This window comes from Macaca thibetana, chromosome 14 (assembly GCF_024542745.1).
Source record: "Macaca thibetana thibetana isolate TM-01 chromosome 14, ASM2454274v1, whole genome shotgun sequence".
Taxonomy (NCBI): domain Eukaryota; kingdom Metazoa; phylum Chordata; class Mammalia; order Primates; family Cercopithecidae; genus Macaca; species Macaca thibetana.
The window spans coordinates 68,329,942-68,346,840 of NC_065591.1; the positions used below are offsets into that span (position 1 = coordinate 68,329,942).

The 16,899-nt window shown below is 51.6% G+C and overlaps 1 pseudogene; it reads right to left on the minus strand.

Annotated features, from left to right (window-relative positions):
• LOC126936501 (guanylate cyclase 2D-like) overlaps window positions 1-16,899 on the minus strand; it is a 63,443-nt pseudogene that overhangs the window by 24,103 nt on the left and 22,441 nt on the right.

Genomic DNA, 16,899 nt, shown 5'->3' on the forward strand with positions numbered 1-16,899 from the left:
AGTGCAGTGGCCGGATCTCAGCTCACTGCAAGCTCCGCCTCCCGGGTTTACGCCATTCTCCTGCCTCAGCCTCCGGAGTAGCTGGGACCACAGGCGCCCGCCACCTCGCCCGGCTAGTTTTTTGTATTTTTTAGTACAGACGGGGTTTCACCGTGTTAGCCAGGATGGTCTCGATCTCCTGACCTTGTGATCCGCCCGTCTCAGCCTCCCAAAGTGCTGGGATTACAGGCTTGAGCCACCGTGCCCGGCTAGTTGTTGTTTTTTTGTTTTTTGTTTTTTTTGCAGTCTTGGCTCACTGCAAGCTCCGCCTACCGGGTTTAGTGGTTCACGCCTGTAATCCCAGGACTTTGGGAGGCCGAGGCGGGCAGATCACGAAGTCAGGAGATGGAGACCATCCTAGCTAACATGGTGAAACCCCGTCTCTACTAAAAATACAAAACATTAGCTGGGTGCGGTGGCGTGCGCCTGTAGTCCCAGTTACTCGGGAGGCTGAGGCAGGAGAATGGTGCGGTCATTAGTTTTAATGCCAAAATAGCTATTACTTTTGCACCAACATAGTAGTTGCTTTCCTGAAAACTAGGGTACATTGCCACCAGGTGGTGATTTGGTTACTAAGAACTATATTAAACAGCCAGGCTGCACAGGTTATTGAAAGAGTCTCTGCCTTGGGCAGGATAGAAGTTATGAGATACACACGCAGTCCTGTGGACTCCATCCGGGAGGCCGTGTTGACAGTGTCCCCAAAGAGGCAAGACCGAGGCATCGTGAGACCCACGATCCCTGCTGCACAGGACCCTGAAACTCGAATGTACCCGGTGAGCTCCAGCAGGTCTTGGACCAGAGAGAGAGCCCAATGACAGCCTCACCCTTCTCTACCCCCTGTGCCATTCCCCACTGCACATCCTGGGCTCCAGTTGTGAGGTGAGGATTAAGCTAACTGGAGTCTCCAACGACATCCAGAGAGGACCTGATGCTTGTGCCAGGCTCTGTGCTGGAGGTGAGGGGTCATAGATAGATCAGAGCTCCTCCCTGCTCTTGGGCAGCTCCCAGCCTGGTGGGGAGAGATGTGTAACCTGCAATCAAGGCTGTGATGAAAGAAGCACCAGGACTGTGCCAGCACCAAAAAGGGCCCCTAATCCAGCCCAGGGGACTTGCTGGAGAAGAGGATACATGTGCTCTGTCTTGAAGGATGAGAGAATGAGTGGGCAGGGAACAGCAGGCGCAGAGGCACAGAGGCAGGGAACCTGTGTGTGTGAAATTGCACATAGCTGAGTGTGGATGGAGGGCCATGCAGGGAGTGGTGGGAGATGGGGTTGGAGAGGTTATGGTGGTGGTGGGGTGGTGGTGGCAGTGCCAGTGGACTTTATCCTGCAGGTGAGGGGAACCATGGTGGAAGGAGCAGGGACATGGAAAGGGTATATTCATGACTCCGATGGCTCTCCCAGACCCATCCCAGGAAACATTTGGTTGTTTGCATGACCACAGAAGGTTTCTGTCCTGCCTCTTCCATCACACTATCAGCATCACACATTCTCTCTCTCTCTCTCTCTTTTTTTTTTTGGAGACAGAATCTTACTCCGTTACCCAGGTTGGAGTGCAGTGGCGCCATCTCGGCTCACTGCAACCTCCGCCTCCCGGATTCAAGCGATTCTCGTGCCTCAGCCTCCCGAGTAGCTGAGATTACAGGTGTGAGCCACCACACCCAGCTAATTTTTGGATTTTTAGTAGAGACAGGGTTTCTCCATGTTGGCCAGGCTGGTCTCAAACTCCCGACCTCCTGTGATCCCCATGCCTGGGCCTCCCAAAATGCTGAGACTACAGGCGTGAGCCACCATGTCCGGCCTGACTCTCTTATTTATAACATAATTAGGACCTTAAAATAATGTAAGGAAAAAGAAACATAGAATGTTTTTACCATAGAGTTTGAGAATCTCAGACATCCAGAAGCATGCCACTGGAGGCGTCCCAGCCAGCGCCCCAGGGAAGACTGGGAGATGGATGTGGTGCCTCACCCTGGAGGCCCCTAGCCCATACCTGAATGCAGGCCAGCCCTCATGCAAACGGGCACGTTGGGTGCATGCCTCATCCAGAAGTCACCCACAGAGCTGAGGACATCCAGGGCCATGTTGATTTCAGCGACATGCTGACTCCCATTGTGCTGAGGCAGCCCCGACACCATCATGTAGGCATCCCCAGTGGTCTCCACCTAGAAACAGCAGCCTTCACACTCCAGCATGAGAACATACCCTCCCTGGCCACCGCACATCCTGCTACACATGGCTGCTTCTTGGGAGTCCCAACCCGCCCCGTGGGTCTCTGGCCCGCAGTGCCATCTTTGCTAGGCCTCCAGTTCCGGGCACTTTAGCAACGATTGGATCTGTACATTTCAGATCACCTTTGTCTGTATTCCAGGCAACAATGGCTCTTTTTATTATCTCTGGCCTCAGGCCCTGAGCTCCTTGGTGGCAGACCTGGGTACCCCATCTGTTCAAGGCCATAGTGGCACATCAGGGATTAATTTGGAGAGGACTGTATATATTTAGAGGACGCTTCCCATTTTCCAAACCCTGCTGGCCTTCCAAAGGTATACTAGAAAGAATGTAGGTTTTGGAATGAGACAAATGTAGGTTCAAGCCCTGGCTCTGCCATTTACCTGGACAACTTCACCTGGCTGAGCCTCAGTTTCCTCTTATGTGGAATGAATGTTAGCAGTGAAGTATTTACAGAAGCAGGCATACCAATGCTGAATACACAGAGTCTGCTGTCGTCCTCCTCCTCATCATTACGGTTTTGGAATCTCCTAACTGGAAGGGGCTTTGCTGGTCACCCACCCAATTTCCCCCACCCCAGTGGCTGTTCTCGCTTACTCACATCCCTTGATAGGAAAGTTTCTCCTTCTTCAGTAGCCACTTCTCTCTTTAGGCAACTCTGATTTTCTCCTTCCTTCCTTCCTTCCTTCCTTCCTTCCTTCCTTCCTTCCTTCCTTCCTTTCTTTTCTTTTCTTTCTTTCTCTTTCTTTCTTTCTCTCTTTCTTTTCTTTCTTCTTTCTTCCTTTTCTTCTTTCTTTCTGTTCTTTCTTTCTTTTTCTTTTTTTCTTTCTTTTTTTTTTTTTTTTTTTTTTACCAAGGTTGCTCAGGCTGGAGTGCAGTGGCACAATCTCAGCTCACTGCAACCTCCTCCTCCTGGATTCAAGTGATTCTCATGCCTCAGCCTCCAAAGTAGCTGGGACTACAGGCGTGAGCGACCATGCCTGGCTAATTTTTGTATTTTTTGTACAGATGGGGTTTCACTATGTTGGCCAGGTTGGTCTTGAACTCCTGACCTCAGGTGATCTGCCTGACTCAGCCTCCCAAAGTCCTGGGATTACAGGTGTGAGCCACTGCCCCCGGCTGTAACTCTGATTTTCAAAACTTGAGTTGAGTTAAAACCTGTCTTTCACCAGTTGGTTCCAGCTCCACCCCCTGAACTGTACGCGTATACCTTTCCTAAGCACATTCTTCTGTTCCTAAGGCCCTGTTTCAGGTGCTCGGAACACAGATGTGAAAGAAGCATAGCCTTCTCCCCTGCCACAGGCCAAGCCTGCCAGGGTGAAGACAGCAACTCTACCCTCTGAGTCTTTCCCGGCTCCTGCACTGTTCCTCCTAAAGCAGGCACGTGTTGGCTTCACCAGTCCTGGGCAGCAGAGCCTCCCCTGCCAGGCACTTCTGCACTTAGCATCTGGCGCACAAGAATAGTGATGCACCACCGCCCATAGGGGGCGCTGTAATTCAAAAAATTTCTCACGCGACTCGCAAGTGTGGACTGTGCCCCACTACCAACGCCCACACGGCCCTGTGATCTCTCCCTCACCCCGGCTATCCTCCACCGCACTACCAAAAGGTGATCTGCCCTAATTACATCACATTCCGCTCTGATATGCACTTCAGTTTGCTCCCTATGGTCGGTGGCTTAAAATTCAGGCCCCCTGGCCTAGCTAGCAAGGGCCTCCTTCCTCTGCATGATTGCCTGACGTTTTCTAACAGTTGCTTCTGGTTCCCCACGCTTCAGCCAGACAGAAATCTTTTCTACCATTTCAAGAGACACCCAGTGCTTGCTCACCTCGAGGCCTGGAGCACCAGATCCCTCTGCCTGAAAAACTCTCCCCACTCTCTATCTGCTGAAACCCCACCCCTCCATCGGTCCCGCTCACACGCCGTCTAGGGCACAGAATCTTACCAGTCCCCAGCAAGAAAGCTGTCTCCCTCCTCTGGGCTGTGGCCTGCTCTCCCGCCCTGTGGTCTGCCTGCTGCTGTCCACCCAGCATTCATGGACTGGTGGTAAGAGTGGCAGGGGTGGTGGCAGGGCTGCCCCAAGCTGTGCACCTTTCCACAAAAGAGATTTTCCACTCCACTCCCCAGGAGGGAAAATCATGAGAGACTCCTGGCTTTCCCTGCTCTCTCTTCTTCCTCATTGCAGGAGGAGGAATGCCTTACTTGATAGGCGAGACTGGAAAAAGGACTAAGTGCCTCTTAAACACTCATATGGTGCTTACTATGTGCCAGACACAGTCCCAAAGCCTTTACAATTATGAACGCATTGGATGGTCACAAGAATTCTGGGATATGGGTACCATTACTAAGGCCGTTTTGCAGGTGAAAACTGGGTCAGAGGCATGAAGTCCCTTGCCAAGGTCACTTGCAGCCAGTGCCTGGGTTTGAACTTGGTCAGTCCAGTTCCAGAGTCTGTGCACTCACTATGCTGCCTCTTGCTGCACATAGCTTGGGCCCTTTCTCTCTCTCTTTGAGGAGGTTCTGCTCTCACCCTGCCTGCTGGGTGTGCAGCTGTGACACAGGGAGGGTGCACCAGCTCTGGGGACCCAGCCCTGCCTCAGATGTGTGACCCCACAGTCCAGACTAGGGGAGAGGAGTAGAAAGCCCCACAGTGGCCATACAACCAGACCACATTCTCTGATCTGCTAAAGCTGATCTCTAAGCTGCTGACCTGCCTGATGCCTGAGCTGGAAGGGAACGTGCAGGGTGATTAACATTCACTCCTTAACCCTAGAGACAGAAAGATGACCAGGCACAGGCATGTTCTCCAGGGACTCGTAAAGGTGATGTACTCAAAGTTGCCTATCATAGTGGGCTCTCAGCTGAAAGTGAGGCAGTGGTTCCCTTCACAGATGGGAGAAACAGCCAGGGGAGAGGTGCAAGCAAAAGGTCCCTACTATCAAACGCAGATGTGAATTCTAACCCCACCACTGACTTGCTGTGTGACCCCAAGTGAGTCATTTACCCTCCCTGTGCCTGCGTCCTCATCTATACAGTAAGGATAGTAATCCATACCCCTGACAGGCACTGAAAGGGTTAGATGAGATCAGTTGTGAAATTTCCCCAGCCAAGTGAGCCCTCTGTAGGCGATTAACTAATGCTGTCCCTTCCCTCTGTGCTTTCAGGGATGCCTCAGCATCTGGCATGTGGCAGGTGCCCAAGGGTAAGGTGATGACTCAATGAACCATGGCGCTTTCTCTCACATTCCTTAATCTGCAGAGCAATCCTATACCAGAGACACTTTCATCCCTGTTTTATAAATGGAGTACTGAGGCTCAGAGAGGTGACATGCCCAGGGTGGCTTGGCAGTAGGGCCAGGGCAAGACTTACGCCTGGCTGAGCCACAGGTGGGGCTGAGGCCTTGCCTCCGCGACAGTCCCCAGTGGCTCTGCTCTGGAGTCATGTCCGTGAAAGTGCACACTCAGCGAGCGCGGGAGGGAATCGCAGACCCCTGCGAAACCAGGAAATGATTGCCTGGCTGCCTCCCAACCCAGACCGGATTAAAGAGCAGTAACCAGATCCTGTCGGGGATGAAGGGGAAACCGAGGCGGATGACATGAGTGATGAGAGATGCTCGCACATCATGAAGAAGGGGCCTCCTCTTTCCCCACATCTGGAGGGTTGTGTGGGCCTTGTTTGATTTCATTTCATTCTGCCAGAAAGATGCAGACCTCCTGGCCAGAGTTCAGAGCAGTCAGAAGGGATGATTCAGAGCCAGGGGACACATGTGTGAGGAAAGATTAGCAGCGGAGGAAGAGATGAGGCCAGGGTGACTCAGGGCAGATCAAAGCTGTGGGGCTCAGCGAGATGAGATGAGGAATCTTTTCCTGGGGCTGTGGGGCCAGGGTGACTCTGGAGGCAAGAGGGAAACTCAGGAACGCCTTGGAACTTCGGGCCAGGGCGGGGATCTAAGGTCCTGAATGGGGAACAGGAGGGAAGCTGCACCCTTGGGTGTCGGTGGCACAGGTCCTGTGGGTGCGTGTCGGTCAGTATGGTGCAGTGGATGGAGCACCGTGGTGGATGCCGTAGGTTCCTGTTCTGGCTTTGCTGCTGGCCAGCTGTGTGACCTCAGGCGGGTCACTTCCCTCTCTGTGCCTCAGTGTCCTCCTCATTCTGTCAACACACATTTCCTGAGGATCTATGATGTGCTGGACACTGCCAGCCACTGGGAAGTGATTCAGGGTGGAACCATAAAATGCAATGTAGGGGGAGTTATGCAAGCATCAAACAGGCACCCCTAACTGTGTCTGGGATGGGGGGAAGGCTAATGAGACCAGACACATGGCCAGAAGGGAGCTAGGTGAAGAGGAGGGAGAGCACTGCTCCAGGAGGAGAAACAGAGGTACCAAGGCCTGGGGGCTAGAGACAGCGAGACATGTGTGAGGATCCAGAGGCCTGCAGAGGTGGAGACACAACTGGGGAGGTATGTGGGGCAGCTCCTGGAGGGCTTGTGGACCACTATGAACCCGCAGCTTTATCCTGAGGATGTCTATCTCATGGGGATGGTGAGCCTCCCCAACCAAGGGCCTTTGGACCACCATAACCTGGCTCAAATCTTGGCCTCAGATCCCACTGAGATTATGTTAACAAACAAGCCACTTAGCCTCTGTTGCCTCATTTTCTTCATATATAAATTGGCAGTACCAGTCCCTACCTCATAAATTGTTTTGCTGAATAAATGGGCTAATACATATAAAGCATTTAATACTAGCATCCAGTATACACTAAACCCTCAATAAGTGTTGGCGATTATGGTTGTTGGGATACTATAAATAATGCTATCAGCAGATTGTCTGGCGTCTCAGAGTTCATCGTGTCCTCGAAAAATTCCTCCCAAGGCATCCTTTTCAATCTGGCTCCAGCCCTCGGGGCCTGGCCCTCCCCTGTCCCTGCCTTTGTGGAGGGCTGTGGCTGGACAGGCTGGTGAGTCACAAATTAGGGCTAAGGCCAATAGAGCCTTGGCGTGGTGTTTCCTGGGACCTCCCTCCATACCTTCCCCACCATGTCTGAAGCTGCCCCTAGACCCCCTGGATCAGAACAAGGGGCAGTGTTGGGGTTGGAAGGTCCCCACAGCACGGGTAGAATGGAGAAGTGGTGGGCAGGAGGTGTCTCCCTTTCACACTCCGTGCTTGACATCCACTTGTGCATGGGGGCCAGGATCCTCCCATCCTCTGTGAGCCCTCCCAGAACTGTGGTCGCCATTCCTGTTCACAGTCAAAGAAACAGAGGCCCAGAGAGGGGAAGCTGTTTGCCCAAAGCCACACAGAAGCTGGTGGCCAGGCTGGGACTCAAACCCAGGACTGAGAGGTGCACAGGGAGGGGCTTGAAGGCCCTGCTGAGGCCTCTGTTGTCCTCTCCAGTGCCTCCAGCTCCCCACTCCTGGCCCATTCATGCCCAGTCAGCCCAGCTTATTCAGCTTCCCCACACTCACCAGGCCCTCTGAAGCCTCAGGCTTTCGCACATTTTTCACCCATTGCCTGCCTGGGGCTGCCACTCCCAGATGGGACAATGCTGGGAAGACAGCACCTCTTCCAGAAAGTCTTCCCTGCTCTTTACACATCTACCCCTAGCTGGGTTGGGGCCCTCTCAGCCTCCTCCGCCTCCCAGGATTATTACTTTCACTGCGGGTCATCATCTTTTACCTATAGGACTGAGCGCTCCTTAAGCATAGGAATGGGAGCTGAGTCATCTGTCTGCTCATGCCCAGCACAGGGTCAGGCACAGAAAAGCCTGCTGATAAGATTGTAAAGGGATGAATAGACAGACAATGGACAAGTAAACATTGTGGTCTATTAAATACAAAATGGCCCACATCCTTCACCCGCTCCATGTTCACCCCATTGCAACGAGACTGAAGCTTCTCCCATCAAGAGGTAGACTTTGTTTCCTCAGCTCTTGAATCTGAACTAGTCTTTCATTTTGACCAATAGAATACATCAGAAATTGTAATATGCCTGATCCCAGATTAGATCTCAAGAGCCTTGTGTACTTCTGTCCTCTCTCTCAGAACCCTGCCATATCATGTCAACAATCCCGGACTAGCCTGCTGGAGGAAGATAGGCTGCAGAACAGAACTGAGTTCTCTTGGCCAAGGCTCCAGAGACATGAGAGAACCCAACTGAGATCAGCAGAGCTGCCACCTCACCCATAGCTGACCACAGATGCATGAGTGTGTCCAGAAGAACCTTCTGGTGGCCCCATAGGCTTGTGAACAATAGTAAATGCTTATCATTTTACCCTATTGAGTTTTGGGGGGGGTATTTATTACACAGCAATAGCTAGCTGATACAAACACATAAATAAATAGTACCATCAAGACACAGTAGTAAAAGGAGGAATGGAATGCCAGCCTCCTGGTATTCTCACCTTACACACGTCATGGCTGCCCAGAACAGCATCAAACAGCATGTAGGGATCGTTGAGCAAACCCACCACCTCAATGGGTTCACTCAGGGCTGAGATGATGGTGAAACCTACAATATTACTGAAGTATATGGTAACCTGTTCCACAGTTACCCCTGTGGTTCCACAGTTACCCCCATTTTCAGAACGTCGGCCACAGACCTGAAGGGATGGGAGGGGCCAGACACATAAGGTATGAGGGCCTATTTTTGACAGTTTGGAGGCTAGGAAGGGATATTTGGGAGGAAACTGTGTTGAGCATCAGCAGATCTGGTACAAGTCCGTTGGTGTGCTGACTGCCCTGGAGTGAATACTTGCCCTGTCTGGACATGACTTCCTGTGAAGTGATATTGGGGTGGGGGAAGCATTGTGCCTAGTTCCTTGCTCCCAAGGATGTGAGAGAGCAGAAATTCCACTCACGTGCCCGACAGAGTACCTGGCATATGGTGAGGGCTCTATAAAAATATGTTGTATAAGCCATGTGCAGTGGCTCACGCCTATAATCCCAGCACTTTGGGAGGCTGAGGAAGGAGAAACACTTAAGGCCAGGAGTTTGAGGCCAGCCTGGGCAACATAGTGAGACCCTGTATCTAAAATAGTAATAATAAACAAAACTAACTAAACAAAGTAATGTGCTGCATAAGAAGAATGTTAGATAAATAAACATGGATGAGTGAATTAAATAAATTCATGGAATCCAGATCTGCTGAGCACCTACTATATTCCAGGCCCTGGGCTTAGAGCTGAGGCTAGAGGTACACTCAAGTCCAGGGGCCACTCACAGGGGAATCACCTGACAGAGCAGCCTTTCTGTCTTCTCTCTCTTCAGCTCCAGTTCCTCAGTCTGCTCCTGGATCAGGTCCTCCAGGTTCTGGGAATATTTCTCCAGCAACCGCAGCACGGAGTCAGCAAAACTGGTCTTCTTGCCTTGGTTGATGCTTTTGAACTGAAGATGGAACAAAAATGCCAAAATGACATGAAAGTCAGCACACCTGGTCCTCAGCTGGGAGTCTAGGGCCACGGAAATGCACCAAACAGAATCCCCGCTTGAAGGAGCTGCATTGTTGTGGGGAACAGATATGTAAATGACAGGGGGACGGTGGCTCTGACAAGGGAAAAGTGCAGTCAGCTTTGTGTCAGATTAATGGGTTAATTTTGTGTAGGGTGGGCAGGCAGCAAGAGGACTTTGCAAAGGAGCCTGTACCCAGCACAGCATTATGGTTAACAAACACAACCCTCTTGCACTGGGTCTCACAACAACACTGTGAGATTCTTTATTCTTCTCAAAGATAGACAGACAGACAGACAGACAGACAGACAGACAGATAGATAGATAGATAATAGACAAACAGATGGATGGACGGACAGATGGACCGATGGATGGATGGATGGATGGATGGATGGATAGATGGATGGATGGACAGATGGAAGGGTAGGTGGATGGATGGGTGGATAGATAGAAAGAATATATGTAGATTATTTATATGTATAATCTATCTCTATTTCTACTTTGTTCCTCCAAAATTTTAAGGATGAAGAAGAATAAAAGCAGTACCACACAATAAAAGAATAAACATATGCGGATATTAGGACCAAAGGAGAGTAAAGGCTTTTTAAAAAAAAAAAAAAAAAAAAAAAAAAAAAAGGCAAATCTAGGACTGAAATCTGTATGCCAAATCCATGCTAGAATTTGGTCACTATTTTGGATATGAACTTCCTAGCAACAAAACAAAGAGGGAAATATAGATTACACAATCCATGGGGTCCATAAGACAAGGGAACATTAAACTAATTGCTCAAAAGAAATACAACTACTCCTAGTGCCAAGCAAAGAAATCTGGCAGCAGTTTTCCTAGGAAGACTTGCCAGAACCTTACCCAGTGTTGCTTGCACCTTCCCAGAGTGCAGTCAGTAGGAGAAGCAAATCAGTGATGGTCAAAGTGAAGGGGTTCATGCTTGTCAAAATCCAGCATCTTGAACTTGTGAGTGTGTGTGCATGCTCTGTGTGTGTGTGTTGTGTGTGTGTAGGTATGCACATCCAATCTCCATTAATGCCACGTCTCTCAACCAAATGTCTGCAAGGTAGGGAGTGGCAGCAGCCCTGAAGTGCACCTATTTTGTATTGTCCAAGAAAAGCAGAGGCACAAGCTTTACGGGGTGGGCATGACAGCTGCTGACCCTGAGACACCAACAAGGACCTGAAGCCAACTCCAAGGTCACCTCTGCATGGAAGGTCATCATTTCATAAATGAAGAGACAAAGGATCTGAGAGGTGGAATAACTTGCCAAGGAGCACACAGTGGTGGATCTGAGTTAAAAACTAAAGTCTTTTATATTAATTTTATCACCAGCCCTCCCCACTGAATTATTTTATCATTTGGAATTATACATATTTCTTCTTCCTTTGCAATATTAATTTTCTTGTCTAATTGCATTGGCTACTACTCCTAGAACAATGTGAAATGAATATAAACCTAAGCTTTTTTTTTTTTTTTTTTTTTTTTGTCAGAGTTTCACTCTCGTTGCCCAGGCTGGAGTGCAATGGCATGATCTCAGCTCACCACAACCTCTGCCTCCCTAAACCCAGGCCTTTTGGCTTTAATGTCAGTGTTCTTTCTCTTGTACCTTACTCACTCTCTCCTTCTCAAAGAGCTACATTTAAAAAAAATTAGTTATCTCACTGGATGGTCACACCTATCTGGAGAGTTAGGCCAGGGTTAGTTATCTTTCCAGGAAACATACAGGGAGGCTGAGGCCCAATAGGAACATTAACTTGTCCAAGGTCAAACAGTGGGTAAGTGGGATGATATCCACTGGATTCTCACATAGATGTGAATCCAGGCATCTGACCCCTCACCTCCCCACAGTATGATGCCATTTCCCCCTTCTTCAGGCTGAATTCATGTGTGCCCATCTCAGCCTTGTTTGCTGTTGGGCCTTGGGCAGGAATCTTGGCAAGAATCCCACAGTCGCCCCTCACTCAGGGCAAGAGCTCTTCCCCACCTCACAGGGGGCCATGGCAACCTCTGATCCCCTGGAAAGATCCCAGGCTGGTGCTTTATAAACTGGTTGCTCATCCTAGTGCTGCTACCCACCATTATGGTGACTGCTTAGAGGTCATTTACTGTGAGCTCCAGATTTCTCATCTGTGGAGGGGGGCACCACCCCTGATGCCAGAGCTAAGTGTGGAGGGGGTGTGGAAAGAGAGGTGATGGGCAGGGCTTCTCAAAGGACACCTGTGTGCGTCTCCTTGGACTGCCTTGCTGCCTCTCTCCCTCTCGTCACCTGTCCTAACCCCTTTATTGCTCCCTAAACTGCTCCTTGGCAACTTTCCACCACAGCTGGGGAGTGGAGGATGGGGAGGGGAGGATGGGGAGGGGAGGCACAGTCCCCTTGGGTCTGATGGGTTGGCCCCATGGAAGCCATCAGCCAGCTTGGTCATGTTCAATCCACTGCTCACTCACACATTCCACTGCTGCCCTGCCAGCTTGCACAGACTTGCCTTGCCCCTCCCACTGAAATCCCCAAGGCAGTCCTGGGGGTGCCCCAGGGCCCCTCACATTTTCCCCTCACTGACTCAGGAAGTAGTACTGTCTCCACAGCCACAATGGCCTCTCTCCTCTGGTGCCAGGAGGCCTGGTACAAGGTGGGGTTGCTGGCACAGCTCTGCAGACAGACCTGGGTTGGACTCCAGCCCCACCTTTCACTCACTCAGTTACCTTGGGCAAGTGCCCCCGCCTCTCCAGGCCTCATTTCTCTCCCATGAAGCCAAGAAACTAACACTGTTTCTTCAGAGGGCTGTGGCGAGGATGAAAGGAGGGAAGCATGGCCCTTAGCATGGGGCTTGACACTCAGGAAGGCAGGGGATAAATGTCCCTGGAACCGGTGGTCCTGAGAAAGCTCTCCTTAAAGGGCAGACCTCAGGGGTGACAGCGCTGGGCAGTTGCCTCTTACTGCATGACTTTCCAGGTCCCAGGGAAAGCACAGGGCTTGCAGTAGGCTAAGTGAGCTGAACAAATGTGCCATTTTTTGTGAGCACCCACTCCTCTGGGGAGCACTCACCTGGCTGTAGATCTGGTCCACGCTAGGTCTGTCCTCTGGAGCTCCTCCCAGCACTGCTTCAGCACTCATGTGGCCTGTGATCAGGGGTCACCAGCGGCCAGCACAGAGGAGGGGGAGATGCCACCCTCCTGATGATTTCTGCAACAAACACCATGTGGGTGGGCCTGGGGTTCTGGGAAGGGTCATGAAAGGAGCCTGGCCTCAGATCCTGAGAGTGTGGGCAGGGTAGGCTTACAGCAGTGCCAGGTTCTGGGCCTGAGGATATTCCTCAGCTCCTGTGTCCAGGGTATGGCTGGCCAGTGGACGCAGCATTGCTGCTCTCCTGGGTCTACCCTGGGTGTGGCCAAGGAAAGGGTCTCAGACTGGGAGCCAGGAGAACTGCGAGCTGATTTTGAATTCTGTATCTGCCATCACAATACTAGGGGATGGTGGAGAAGACAATGATCTCTCTGAGCCTCAGTCTCCCCATCTGTGAAATGAGCATAATAAACTGCCTTCTTTTTTCTTTTCTTTTCTGTTTTTTTTGTTTTTTTTTTTTTTTTTTGGTTTTTTTTTTTGTTGAGACGGGGTTTCGCTCTTGTTGTCCAGGCTAGAGTGCAATGGCGTGATCTCGGCTCACAGCAACCTCCGCCTCCCAGATTCAAGGGATTCTCCTGCCTTAGCCTCCAGGCATGCGCCACCATGCCCAACTAATTTTGTATTTTTAGTAAAGACGGGGTTTTCCATGTTAGTCAGGCTGGTCTTGAATAAACTGCCTTCCTGAGAAGAGTGCTGAGGTAGAAGATGATGGATGTTAGGTGCCCGGCACCTGGCAGACTCTCCCCCACGCTCAGGCCCCACAACAACTGCCGCTACTCTGTTGCCAACGACGACCACCAATGATCTTGAAACCTTGACAGTGCAGCTTTTTCCTGCAGCCCTGCCACTCAGATACTGGCGTGCCGGTTCCCCACAGGTGTGAACGACACTGCCTGCTTATCATTATCATCATCATTATGATTCTGTACTCAGGAAAACCTGGCCACGCGTCATCCTGTCTCCACACCAGGCTAAGTCAGTGTTCTAGTTCTGCTGTGACTCTGAGCCTCAATTTCCCCACCTAACAACTGATGGAAATAACCCTGCCTCGGGGGGCTGCTGGAGAGCCATGGGGAGCCGAGCGATTCTAAAGTAGGCTGGGAGGAAGAGGGGCTGACACCGAGCTCAGGCTCTGGAGTCCACAGATCAGAGCGGGACTTCAGATGACCCATTTACGGTCCACACAAGGCGCATCACCTCTCTGAGCCTCAGCTTCCTCACCTGGAAGACAGGCACAACCACATTATGTACTTGCAAGGGTTGTCGCAAAGCAGAATGGGTTAATCTCCTCCGAGGATGGCTGGGATCCTCCTCTCGTGAGTGAGGGAGGTGGGAGCCCTTGGAGCCAGAGAGAAGTTTCTTTCTGGGTTTCAGTCCCCTTCCCATCCCTTTTTGGCCTTGTTGGGGATAGTGCAGGAGTCACCATCCCATTCTACAGACAGGGAAACTGAGGCTCCTGGGAGTGAAATCAGGTACCTACATAGGGCCAGTCAAAAGCAGACACTAGACCTGGGCCTGGTTTGCACCCAGCCTGCACGATCTCCTCTGCCCAGAGGTTCCCAGCCTACAGGCGTTAGACCCTGAGGGCCCAGAGTGTGGGATCTGGGAAGTCGTATGTGCTTACAAAGGACTGTGTGCTGATGGAACCAACCATACACCACATGCACACATGTACTGCTGTTTTTCAAAGGTATGCAGATGGCACTGTAATGAATACAATACAAACCCATTTCAAAGTGTTGCTGATTTCACAGCAGATTTTATCACTGGGTATGTTCTCAGTTAGTGGATATTAGAAGTCACATAGTAGCATGTGAGGCTCTAACCATTTTTGACATTAAAATGGAGTCTTCATATGTGAACATGCTGGGAACCCCTGCCCCAGGCCAGGCCAGGTCTCATGCTCCCCACACTGCACCAGGCATGCTGTCCGCAGCCCAGACATAGCCATGATTGACGGACAGTGCTGAGGGCTGAGGGAGGAGTCTGAGCATCCAGCTCTGGCCGGACCTGGCTGGGCTCTAAGAGGGTGCCCCACAGATGACTCCAAGAGATTTTAGAACACTGAGCTTGGACCAGGGATGTCCACCCAATCCCAGGTCCACAGCTTCCCCTCTGAGAAATCCCTTCTCCTCTCTGAGTCTCACTTAACTCTAAAAAAGGGGCGATTAGCTACCTCCCAGGGTTGTCAAATGGTATCATGCACATGAAAGTGCCTTGGGAACTGCAAAGTGACCCCCCCATCCACAGGATCCTAAAGAGATGTTAGAGTCAGGAGGGAACCTGGGACCCCCCTTAGCACACTCCTAACATCACCTCACAGATATTTATTGAGCTCCCACTGCATGCCAGGCGCTTTGTTTACAGCATTTCACTGAATCCTCACAGTTGTTCTGGAAGGCAGACATCATGGTTCCCATTTTACAGATGAGAAGACTGAAGCTTGGAGCCTAAAAGGGATTTACTCAAGGTCATGAGGCAAGTTGGTGTGGAGCTGGGCTTAGGTTGGTGTTCCCTGGAGCCTGTGGCTTGAGCCCTGTACTCCCTGAGGCCAAGGAAAGCACACAGCAGGAAGCAGTGGGCCCTAGGCTGACAGCCTCCTCACGGGTGGCCAGAGCATTCCAGGCCTGGGTCCCTGCACCCAAAGCTGGACGGAGCGAGGCCTGGAGTGCCTTGCACTGGTGGCATGGTTTGCAGATCCCATCTGGCCAGCCCTTCCCTCCTCAGAGGCAGAGGATGGGGAGGCAGCCAAGGAGTGTTGAACAAATGGTCTGACAAAGCCCCCCTTCTTCCCACTCCTCCACCTCATAAATTTGGGCCTGGAATGCTCATTATTCATGGGGCAGTGCTGTGGTGGAGAAAGGCAGTGGGGCTAGGCCTCCTGTGAGTTAAAGATTATCCATTGGGGTAGGATCTGATGGTGGGCTCAGCTCTGTACTGGTCTGCACTGTGGGCCAAGGTGCCCAGGTGTCTGTGGAGTACCAGGTCCCTGGGACTGGGAAGAGGCAGCAGGAGGATGACAGAAAGAGCAGTCTGGGGTCCAGGGAGCCCGGACAGAGAGCACAGAGGGGAGGAAACATTTCTGGAGTTGGGCCCTGGCCCTGGGGCTGGAAGAGATAAAGTGTGTACAGGCCAGGTGATGATGGGGAAGCAGCCAGTGGTTATCCTGGGGAGCCAGAAGTGTGAGGACAGAGATGCTCTGAAGGAGCCTGCCTGGGCAGGTAACGAAGCCCCCTGGTATTGAGCAGCCTGGCCACATTGGTCACGGGACTGGGGATCTGGCACATTTGTTATTGGATTCCCATTTATAGATGAGAACATTGAGGCTCAGAGAGGGTAAGCGGTTTGCGTAAAGTCACAGAGTAAGACAGTGACACAGCTGGAGTAGGGCTGAGCTCTGTGTAGCCTGTGCTGGGCATGGAGGGGAGGTGCAGTCGGGGCATGAGCACCTACAGGCATGGCGGTGACACTGGGGAGGAAGGCGGGATGGAAATTTTCACCCAGAGCACAACGTCCTTAGCCCCTGGAGTGGGTCAGCTGCTATTCTGGCAGAGTTGCTGAAGGCAGCCCAGCTTAAGTCAAGTTCTCATGGTCAGACTTTAGGCGTGCGTGTCTATGTGGTTATTTTCAGGCCCAGATTTCCTGATTGCCATAGAGCTTCCCACTAGTCAGAGACTCTAGCCAAGGACAGCCAAGGAGGGGGAGGAGGGTGCCTACCTTCCACTGGGAATCCCGAGGAGCAGTAGGGTGGGTCCCGAGGCAGCACCTCCTGCAGGATGATGGCAGTGCTGAAGATGTCCCCTGTGAGGGTGCCCCACCCAGGGCACCCAGGCCTCGGCAGCAGCTCAGGAGCTGCCCATAGCAGCTCTGCAATCATAGGGCAGGGTCACACCACCATCACCTACTGACCATCCAAGCCGGGCCGGGCGTATCTATTCTCCCCAATTCACAGGTAAAGAGCCTATAGCTTGCTCAGAGATGAGAAGCGATCAACTCAAGGTCACCAGTGCCAGAGGACTGGAGATTGCCCTCTCCCCCGACCTTACAA